At 37.8% G+C, this 12,304-nt stretch overlaps 1 protein-coding gene across 4 annotated transcripts in view; it reads right to left on the reverse strand.

Annotated features, from left to right (window-relative positions):
- The window catches only part of UBR5 (ubiquitin protein ligase E3 component n-recognin 5), a 151,822-nt gene that overhangs the window by 99,857 nt on the left and 39,661 nt on the right, over positions 1–12,304 (reverse strand). The gene's annotated exons all lie outside the window — the stretch shown is intronic.

Below are 12,304 nucleotides of genomic sequence, written 5' to 3' on the forward strand. Positions count from 1 at the left end.
TAAAAAAAACAAAACAAAACAAAAACTGTGTTATCCATGCCAAGAGATTCTTGAGTGCACATGGATATCATGAAATGAAAATAGAAAGCCTAATTGACTTAAGGCATCATCTCAAGTTCTTGAACAGTCTTATAACACAAAATTGAACAAACCAGAGCATCAATGTCCTTATCTATATAAAAGTAAGGACAACACCTCCCATTTCTAACAGCATTTAAAACAGTATTGAACAGATTTAGAAAAACCTCAAAGGGCTACATAACAAAGAGATATTAACTTGTATTTTCTGTTATGATTTTGTTGTTTCTCTTAAGAAAACAGTCTTGAATGTAAAACACTATAATAGCTAAATTAAACTAGGTATTTTGTCAACCTAAGAAAGTCATTTTACAATGTAAAGATATAATCAAATGTAGAGATTTTAAGCAATTCTATTAAGTTATCAAAAAAAACACTGCCTGATCTGATCTTTTAAAACCTTTTTCAGAAATAATTCTTGTAAAAGTAAACTGAGAATTTTAGAAAGCAATGGGAAAAATCAGAACATTAAATCAGTAGGAAAGTCCATGAATTCTGCTCTCTAAAGAGTGACAAAAATGAATAAAATCAAATTTCAATCATTTGTACTAACAGATAAAAATGTTATACATACTCCAAAAATAAATGACGTTAAAGCCAGTTTACAGCTTAAAAACTGCCACAAAGCATATATAATCTATGGGAAAATAACTTAATTATTTCAGTAAGAGATTCAATTAGGAGTCAGCTGTTCTATAACTTTATCCTGTAAGTTCTATCCTCCTAGTGAAGAGCATCTTTCAAAGGCGTACAGTAACTGTCTAATATTGAATTGCATTCAGTAACTAAAGTTACTTTTTGTTTTTTTTGAGTCTCGCTCTGTTGCCCAGGCTGGAGTGCAATGGTGCGATCTCAGCTCACTGCAGCCTCCATCTCCTGGGTTCAAGTGATCATCGTGCCTCAGCCTCCCGATTAGCTGGAATTACAGGTACCCACCACCACACCCAGCTAATTTTTGTAATTTAGTACAGATGGGGTTTCGCCATTTTGGCCTGACTGGTCTTAAACTCCTGATCTCAAGAGATCCATTCGCCTTGGCCTCCCAAAGCGCTGGGATTACAGGCATGAGCCACCATGCCCAGCCTAAAGTAACTTTCAAATGCGGCCATATTTTATTTCTCTCTGAAGAAGTAGATACTTACTGGTGACCTTATTCTCACTCCTAAAGAACAGCATCTGATCATTTGTGATTTGGCCCCAGTAAAATACATTTTCATTTTTGTAGCCCAGTTTTGCATTTACTTACTTCCATTAACAAAACACATTTTCATTAGCTCAAGAAAGTTACGCTTTTTCAAAGAATTCCAGTTTGCCCATTTACAAAGCACACTTCTGTGTTCCAAGATAAAACACCTTAAGGGTAATGTATTGTGGAACCCATGAGCTCTGAGAGAAGGCTGACTAGAAAATAGGGAGAAGATAAACAAGGGTGGGTCTGCTCTGCAGAGTAACAGCAGCTTTTAGAAGACCCTAAGAAGCAGCAGGAGCTCTCACTTCCCTGGGTCCACATTTACTAGGAGTAACCACAGTAGTGAGACTTTCAGAAGATAACTTGTTCACTGGCATGCAACTAAACTCTTTCTTTTCCATTCCTTTGTTAGTAGCTCAAAACTGTCTCCAGAGCTCTCACAAAATATATAGTATTGGGAGAGAAAAAATAATTGTCAAGGCCTTTTTCAAAACCGGACAATGCCTGAGATTAAGAATTAAATATTTGTTTTCATGGCTTCAAATATTCCAGACAATTATTTGTAAAACTAAAATAAGCTTTGAGGATATCAGAATGCTAAAAAATATTTAAACTCAAGAACTCAACAGCTAATTTCGGGCTATCTGGGGAGACAGCACAAATGGTTACTGCTATCAATTAAATTTTCTAATCTTAAAAGTCCTGGTGAGACCCCAACAACATCTGAAATACATGTCTGAAATGCACATCAATTTGTACTGGAAACAATGCCACTGAATAGCAAGAAATCTGAGGTTTACTCCCAGCTCATCTACTACTACCTGGACTCACTAAAAGTCCACTAGGTCTCAAGTTCTCATCTATGTGAGGAATAACTCTTTTAGTCATCTCTGGTTCTGAAAATTCTTATTCCTGAAATTCTTGTTTTTTGTCTCTTTTGAGACTGGGTCTCACTCTGTCACCCAGGCTGGAGTGCAGTGGTGCAATCACGGCTCACTACAACCTCAACCCCCCAGGCTCAATCTATCTTCCTGCCTCAGCCTCCTGAGTAAATGGAACTACAGGTGCGCGCCATCTCACCCAGCTATTTTTTTTATCTTTTGTAGAGACAGCATTTTAGCATGTTGCCCAGGCTGGTCTTAAACTCCTGTGCTCAACGGATCTACTCGTCTTGGCCTCCCAAAGTGCTGGGATTACAGGCATGGGCCATAGTGCCCAGCCTCAGTCCTGAAATGCTTATGAATATATGAAAAGCAAGTGTACCAATGGAAGATATACATGTAATGTTTACAAAGAAATAGCACTATCATATTCAATTTTTATCATACCCATTTGAAACTTTCAAATGGATTTTATACAGACATTTAGACTGCTTCCCCAAATATCAAATTTTAAAAAACTCTTAAATTCAGTCCATAGATTTAGACAAAACGTATCATCCTTTCAAATCTCAAGACAGTTATGACTAAACTGGGCCCTACAAATCAGTTTATATGAATCCAGATAACAGTAACAAATAAATCTTCACCCCCCAAAAATAACCTATATTTAAGAAGTATTTGATTATCTTTTGCATTATAGAGTCCTCAGTAGACAGGCAAATCACAGAATCACTGCAGGCCTGTGACAACATTCGTTTAAATATGCTAAATTATCATGCTGTTCCCTTCCTTTAGCCAAAAAAAACACTGAAGTTTTTTTAGTTTGCTAATTATTCTATATAATAGAGATTCACCTACTTTAAAGGATCTTCACACAATGTTTACAATAGGCAATACTACACAGGCAATATTAACAAAAGTTTACCCTCTCTTTAAAATAAACTCACACTTAAGCTCACCAAATTCCATTTCAGAATAAATTTTTACACGTGGTTATGATGAAAAACAATTTTAAGAATACAGCATGACATTAGAAAATAACCTCACTGGCCAGGCGCAGTGGCTCATGAGGGTGAGGTGGGCGGATCACCTGAGGTCAGAAGTTCAAGACATGCCTGACCAACACGGCGAAGCCTCGTTTCTATTAAAAATACAAAAATTAGCCGGGTGCGGTGGTGCACATCTGTAGTCCTAGCTACCCGGGAGGCTGAGGCAGGAGAATCGCTTGAACCCAGGAGGCAGAGAGCCAGGATCAGTGAGCCGAGATCGCGCCACTGCATTCCAGCCTAGGTGAAAGAGCAAGACTCCGTCTAAAAAAAAAAAAAAAAAAAACACACACACACAAAGAAAATAACCTCATAATAGCATTTAATCTCATTCAAGGATAGATAGGTAGACAGGTGAACTCTGGTGAGGTAGTTGTAACACACAATGAATAGGTTAGCAAAAACCTTCTGACAATCCTTGGGTACTCTACACTCCTATTTGCTACATTTATTCTATATTCTGATTAAATAAACTATTTCATTCCTTTAAATGGATAGATCACTTTACAGATCTAGAGGCTGAAATTTTTGTTTAAAGCAACAAAGTAAGGTAACAGCAAACTGATGTTAATTAACAGAGACAGGAAAACAGTGTAACAGTACTTGCTAGAAGCCAACAATTTCATTGCTATACTTGAAATCCCCTCTAATTTCAGTCTCATTCTCCCCAAATTTAACATTACAATTTCAAAGGTAATTTATCTTCTCACTGATCCTCAACTGGCAACAGTACTAAGTACAGGTTCTTTGGTTTCATAATTCTCTGCCGAACTCTAACATGGAACATATCTGCATGTTCAAATAGCCCTAAACTGGATTAAACCTGACAGATCCTTTCTTGCTGAATTTCTAAAGCAAAAAAAAAAAAAAAAAAAAAAAAATATATATATATATATATATATATAGTTAAATCCTTCAAAGGCTTCAATTCTCAAAGACAGAAAGGTATTTCTGACATCACATTCTCTACAAAGTGATGGTTTCTATATACCTGGAACTGTTAAACAAGGTACATCCACTCATGTTTCGTGACTCAGCAATCACGTTAATGGCAAAAGTGGTATCATTTGCCACCAGTGCACTTCCTTCAGTCTCATTCCACTTATTTCCCACCCAGTTCAAATGCCACCTCCTCCATGAACCTTTCCTGGTAGTTGTAATTTCCTTCCTACAGAAGTCTACAAATTCTTTCATATCTAGTCATTTGTGTTTCTATCTCAACTGTCTTCACAGACTCTAAGCAAAGACAGAATACAACTTGCCAAGTCTTTCCTTACCCCTCTGCTTTTCTGGATACAGTTCCAACAATGACAAAAGTACATTACTGGTACGTAACTTATTTCAGAGGTTATGTTCCTGATCTTAATCTCAACAAAACTAACTCTCCAGGTGTTCCGTCTCAAATTAAACATGTCAACAGTGTGAATATACAGATTTAAGATAGTTTCCCATATAACTCTTAAAAGATCACTTACCATGGAAGGAAAAAAAACATCAAGTAACTCAATAATCATTAGGAAACTGCCTTTAAAGTGACCCCACCTCACCCCAACTCTGGATATCCACTCATGGAATAAAACTTTTACATACCCGTACAATTTTATTTTGAAGTAAAGGGCTTAATAATTCATGCAAAGAACCAACAGATACAGTCAGTGAAGGTTACCTACAACACTAAATCACAGACTCCTGTAGAAAAAGTCTTAAAATTCGCCTCTTGTCATCCACGTCGGAGAAAGCAGGTATTGCCAAAACAAAAATGCAGTACATTTAAAAAATCTGTGACCAGATAAATTCTGCTAGAAAAAGAAATACTGTAAGAATATTTCTGGCATTTCTCCAAAGGCAAACCGTCTAAATCTTAAAGCCTAAGTCTTGGAGTGGTGGTCTTGCCTATACCATTTCTCTTTTTTTTTGGAGCAACTATTGTGTACTACATAGATGGCAGAGACGAGCACCTGTCTAACAAGACAACCTATCTCTAACCACAGAACATGGTCTGCAGTTAAATTATCATGCACTTTCTTAAGTAAACAGGCAGTCAGTCCTCAATTTTTACACAGTTCTTTTAAACAACTCTTGCACCATACCACAAACACTGACACTTCTTAAATGCTGCTTCTCATGCCAACTGTTTCACGTTATCACTGATACCAATAAATTCAAACTATCACGTGGGGTGGTCCCACTTGCCAGCCACTATAGCTGGGGAAAAAGGCTATATAAACTTTGAGCCCTTTCTGATGATCATTTACTGGTGCCAACATCTAGAAGGCACATCCCCACACCAGCCCCACTCCAAGCAAACTGAGATCCTGGACTAGTTTATTCAATGCAAGGGGTATCCCAACTCCAAATCCCTTTTCACACAGTCCTGGAGGAAGCCAATGGCGAACCACCTAAGGCAAGTTCATAGGGGAGCCCTTTTAAGAAGATTTTTGTTAGAAGACCTCCTATACCAACTGAGTCTTCGGCTTGTGCTGCATCATGGATTTGTTTCTGGGTGAAGGGAACAATGCCTTTCCCCCTATGCACTCTATATTACGACAAACATTAGGAGCTACCTTGGCCTATGAGGCTGGGAATGACAAAGAGCCAGGAAGGATTATTCCTATAGCCTTAGAAGTATACTTTCCCCCCAGCTGAATCATAATCTCACACAAATATATACACTCCACTGGGGTTGGGGCTAACATAAAGAGTCACACCAGCCTTCTGTTTGCCTCAGCCCAAGCAAGAAGCACCAACCCGTTAGGAATGAGTCTCTTCATCTGTGTATGAAAAACTTGCTCATTATATGCCTGAAAGTTGAATTAGACACTCAATTTTCAGACACATTTTTAAAAATCCATTTTTTAATGCTTGTATCTGAATTTAACCCTGATCTTCAGTACTCCAACTTTGGGATTCCACGGAACAGTAAATGTGAAGTGAAGGTAGGAAAATGAGAGATGTAATGTAATTATTTTGACAACACACACAGAAAAAAAAGTCACTATATTTTCACATCAAAAAATGCAGGAAGGCCAAAATCTCACAATAAATAAATACAAAATTAGCTATATTTAAAACTCTCCATTTGGTCCTTAATTTTTCTCATCTCACAGTTGACCACAGGAAACAAGAATTTAACAATGAGGAACCAATGAGTAAGACTGTTGTGATGGCCAAACAGGAACTAAAAATGTTACCAGGAACAAAAGAATTTAGGCTTCAAGAAAGCAAAGACCATATATGTTCATTTCTTTCTAGCTCTTTATAGGAGGGTTTTCTGTTTTCTTTTTTTCAAGAGACACAGTCCTGCTCTGTCACCCATACAGAGTGGTGGTGCAGTGGTGTAAGCATAGCTCACTGCAGTCTCAAACTCCTGGGTTCAAGAGATCCTCCTGCCTCAGCCACCTGAGTAGCTGGGATTACAAGCACATGTCACCACACCAGGCTAATTTTTATTTTTTGTAGAGATAAGAGTGGGGTGGGTGAGGGTAGAGGGGAGGTGTCTTGCTATGTTGCACAGGCTCGTCTCAAACTCCTGGCTTCAAACGATCCTCTCTGCCTTGGGCTGCCAAAGCCCTGGTATTACTGGTTCAGCCATCATGCCCAGCCTAGGAGGGTTTTCTCTGAAAGTAAATCAGAACCTTTGGTTGTGGTGGAAAATGCATATAATATTATTTAACAGAGTTTCCTCAGCAGCTTCCTTTCTTCACCTCTTATAAGGCTTGATTCTCAAACTTGTTAAATCTCAAGACCACCTTATACTCTTAAAAAATATTGAGGACCCCAAAAATCTTTTATGTGGGTTACATCTGTTGATAACACTAAAGTTAACCAATAAAATTTCTGAATATTTTAAAAATAAACTAATTACATATTGACATAAATTACCTTCCTATAAAAACTTTTCCCAAAAATATTTGACAAGGGGGGCTGTTTTACATTTTTGCAAACCTCTTTTTTATCAGGCTTCATATAAATTAGATTCTCTGATCTGCTTCTGCCTTTATCTATCACAGTATATTGTTTTGGTATATGAAGTATATGAAGAAAAGCTGGCCCTAGATAGAAAAGTTAGGGAAAAGTGAGGTACATTTTAATATCCTTTCCAGATAACCACAGGTATTATTCTTTGATATTATACCAAAACTCAGCAAGTGATTTCTTAAAGGTTGAGAGCAATGTGGAAATCTGAAACCTATTAATGAACTTTGAATAACTCAAGTATGATTTTGTCATCTGGACCAGCATACACTGGTCATTTGGAAAACACTGATTTATTGCCTGACACAGATACTCAAAAATCACATTTGCTAATGTTACTATCAATCTATAGTGTCAAACTCACAGCAATGGGTACAAGTTTCCCAAAATTCTAAAATTTGCTTGAAAGCTCAAATTTATCACTATAAACAAATACCTTCGTTGTTTTCTGTAAAGTAACAGGCTTACTTGTTCATTTTCAAGAAACTGTCTGTTAAATATCCAAGTCTGAATAACCATTATTTGTCAGTCTCAAATAAAAATGGTTTCCATGAAGAAAGGGGCTTGTTTTAAAACGATCTTATGCTCAAAGGTACAGATTTAACAAAGTTAATAACTTCTACTGTTTCATCAAGGACACTTTGAAGTGAAACTGGCTTTTTCCCCTACAAGTACAAGAAAAGCAAAGAATACAATGACAATTAGTTGTACAGTTTGGTGCCATTGCTTTGATTTCTGCCAAAAAGCCAGTATTTTACCCACCACTGCTTTTAAACCACAGCACAGATGTCGAAATGGTGAAAATGCCTCGATTTTATTATAAAGACAGTTTTGACCTCAGAGCCCCTGTAAGAGTCTTGGAGGTCCACAGACCACACTCCGAGAACTGCCATACTCTAAATACACAGGGCCATTAAAGTGACCAATACTAAATCGACATTGGGGGGAAAATGAGTAATAATTCATTCTTCTTACTAAAACAGCCACAAATGCCAACCAAAATAACCTTCTACTTATATACCTTTTAAATGCTTCTCAAATTATGGATACCCTTTTTAGTCTCCCTCTGTGGCCCAAGCTGGAATGCAATGGTGTGATCTCAGCTCACTGCAGCCTCCGCCTCCCGGGTTCTAGCAATTCTCCTGCCTCGGCCTCCTAAGTAGCTGGGATTACAAGCACACACCACACACCTGGCTAATTTTTGTATTTTTAGTACAGACGGGTTTTCGCCATGTTGCCCAGGCTGGTCTCGAACTCCCGACCTCAGGTGATCCGCCCACCTCAGCCTCCCAGGGAATATTCTTCTAACTGATAGATATATTTATGGGGTGCATGCATACAACATGTACATGTACACAATGTGTATACATGTATACAATGTGTAATAATCAAATCAGGGTAATTGGGATTTCACCTCAAACATTTATCATTTTTGGTAAGAACATTCCAAATCTTCTCTTCAAGCTATTCTGAAATATACAACAAATTATTGATAACTATAGTCACCATACTGTGCTACTGAACACTAGAACTTATTCCTTCTTAACTGTATTTTTGTACCCGTTAACCAACCTGTCTTCATCCTACCTTCCCCGCTACCTTTCCCAGCCTTTAGTAACCACCATTCTTTCTACTCTATACCTCTATGAAATCAACTTTTTTTAGCTCCCACATATGAATGAGAACATGCAGTTTTTGTCTTCCTGTGCCTGGCTTATTTAACTTAATGTAATGTTCTCCTGGCTCATCCATGTTGTTGTAAATCACAAGATTTCATTATTTTTTATGGCTGAATAGTATTCCACTGTATATATACACCACATTTTTAAAATCCAGTCATCTGCTGAGGGAACACTTAAGTTGATTCCCTATCTTGGCTATTGTGACTACTGCTGCAATAAACATCTCTTAAATATACTGATTTCAATTCTTTTGGACGTATACCCAACAGTGGGATTGTTGGATCATATGGTGGTTCTATTTTTTAGTTTTTTGAGCATCCTCCATACTGTTTTCCATAATGGCTGTACTAATTTACATTCCCACCAATAGTATATGAGAGTTCTCCTTTCTCCACATTAAATTATGGATATCCTTTTTTTTAAAAAAAAAAAAAAAAAAAAACAGACAAGGTCTTACTATGTTGCCCAGGCCTCAAACTCCTGGACTCAAGTGATCCTCCCACCTCAGCCTCCCCAGTAGCTGAAACTATGGACACATTCCACCATGGCCAGCATTGGATATTCTCTGATACTACATCAAAACTCAACAAGTCATAATTCCTCAAAAATTAGTTATAATGTTAAATCTGAAACCCTATCAATGAATTTTTCATACTGTTATAAAAATCTATTGGTCTAATCCTGTACTTTGAATACACTGTTTGTCCACGCCTGATTCTGGGTTGTTTTTTTGTTTGTTTGTTTGTTTTTGTTTTTGTTTTTGTTTTTTTTGAGACGGAGTCACGGAGTCTCACTCTGTCGCCCAGGCTGGAGTGCAATGGCACAATCTCGGCTCACCGCAACCTCTGCGTCCCTAGTTCAAGTAATTCTCCTGCCTCAGCCTCCTGAGTAGCTGGGATTACAGGTGCCTGCGACCATGCCTGACTAATTTTTGTATTTTTAGTAGAGACAGGGTTTCGCCTTGTTGGCCAGGCTAGTCTCCAACTCCTGACCTCATGATCTGTCTGCCTCGGCCTCCCAAAGTGCTGGGATTACAGGTGTGAGCCACTGCACCCAGCCCCTGAATCTGTTCAGATTATAAAATGGTGTAGCAACTGGGTATGATGGCTCATGCCTGTAACCCTAGCAACTGGGTATGATGGCTCATGCCTGTAACCCCAGCAACTCAGGAGGCTGAGGCAGAAGGATCTCTTGAGTCCAGGAGTTTGAGGTAAAAGTGAGCTATGATCGCCCCACTGCACTCCAGCCTGGACACAGAGCTTAGCAATTATAGGCCTCCGGGTTTGACACATAAAAATTAATGAATTACTACAAGGTTATTTCTTTGGTGAAAAGCAATCTGATCACAGTCTTATAATTCAGATTTCAGCTTGCACATTGATCCCTGTTAACCTCTGCTCAGTCACAAGCCTTAACCACATTTTATTTAAATTTGGCTCATCAATTTCTAAAACAGTGGTCTCACTTTTCTTGCTTACTGCATACCCAAATAAATCTGTGCCAAGCAGCAAACATCTGACTGACTTTACTCTTGGGTTAAATGACCCCAAATTACACAAAAGACAAAACAAAACACAGAAAGACAAAACAAAAAGAAGGTTTTTGTGAGGTAAGTTCCATCTGCTGGCTTCCTGAATCATAGTTTGCAAGGAGGACTTACACGTTTATTAATGCTTATAAAGATGATAAATGCCAGTTTATATATAATGCATTCACGTTATCCTAAATAAGAATATTCACCTTCAAGATGCAGCATTCAAAGAAGAAAATGAAGTTTCTAAATATTATAACTTCATAAAGGGATATAAACTTTTTTAATGTGAACTACTTCTAACTATTCCCCTTAGTTATCAGTTTTAGTTGAAACTGTCAAAAAGATTTCTATTAAACTGAGAAAATTCATGTTTCTCTAGTTTGCAGAGGAAAATGCTCTGCAAACTAGAGAAAAATTACATTATTCATGGTCATTTCATTAGCTAAACTTTTTAAAAATGTATACCTACAACCAATTTCTTCCTCTAACCTGAAAAATATTCTGATTAGAAATTCTTATATTGTATCACAAATAACACTTTTCCTAATTAAGTGAAAAGGAGACCAAAATCCCAAACTACTGGCGCCATTTGAAAGATAAACACATCTCTGAAAAACGAAATGCTGCACAAACACACACACACACACACACACACACACACACAATCAGTCATGTTCCTTTTTTGTTTTTCCTTTTTGTGGAGAACGGGGTCTCGCTATATTGCCCAGGCAGGACTCGAACTCCTGGGCTCAAGCTATACTCCCATCTCTTGCCTCCCTGAGAGCTGGGATTACAGGTGTGAGCCACTGCGCCCGGCCCAGTCATGTTCCTTTAAAGCAAAATCAATCACGTTATCTTCAGCGCTGTACGAAACAGGAAAAGGGAAAGAATACACATGCCAAACAAGAAATTTGGTAAGAAAAGATTCAAGACAGGCCTTTATACACTAATTATTCTTAATAATTTCATAAGTCCTTCTGTCTTACCTAATTTCATTTGTTTAATAGTAAGACTATATATACATACATACGAGAATCAAACTATGCTAGCAGATAGGACTGAAAGACTTCTTCAGAGCTCCTGACCAAAAAAGCGTAGCATCCGACCAAAATTTCAAGAGAATATACCAGGCTTTCTTCACCGTAGACCATCCACATTCTGAATATCTGTGACTTCATTCCTTAAAGCATCTCCCAAATGCGGATAATGTATTCAAATTACTACAAATCCAATTTTAACTCCACATACAAATAAAATGTCTCATGAGATAGCTGACGTACTTCATAGTATAAACACTGCTATTTGGTAAGTTACTCAGTCCTTGAGAAAGAACTGTAAACTGAAATAAAATATCTGAAATGAAATCTGATTTCTCTATAGAAACAAGACAATCAGGGGGTTATATTCCTGATCGAGAATCCTGATGCCATTAGATTCTGGAGAGTTTCTTTGTACAAGATTTACTGAGATGGCTTCTTGTTGCCGTTTTATTAACTTCAAAGATGAAATCGCAGTTTTGCTGCCTTTGAAATGGTCATTTTACGTCCTAAGCTGCCATTTCATCAGCCCCAGGCACCACACCTACTCTCTTGTGAGGGGCAGCTTGGTGAGGTGGGAAGAGTACGCTGTAGTGTCACAGAAACCTGGGTTTGATTCCATCTCTACTGTGAACTGGCTCTGGAACTTTGGTAGAGCTTATTTTAACATCTCAGAGGCATGGAAGGTTTCTTCATCTATTAAATGCAGATAGAACTACCACTTATCTAGTAGTGATGCTGTAAGGATTCAAGATAATTTTGTAATACACCTTGGAAAGAGCAGGCACTTAAGTGTTCAATAAATGGCAGCCATTTATCAATATTACTGAAATGTATTTTTCATCCTTGGATAGCTCACTATATTGCTACTTCAACTCTGCC

Source organism: Hylobates moloch, unplaced genomic scaffold, assembly GCF_009828535.3.
Source record: "Hylobates moloch isolate HMO894 unplaced genomic scaffold, HMol_V3 SCAFFOLD_9, whole genome shotgun sequence".
Lineage (NCBI taxonomy): Eukaryota > Metazoa > Chordata > Mammalia > Primates > Hylobatidae > Hylobates > Hylobates moloch.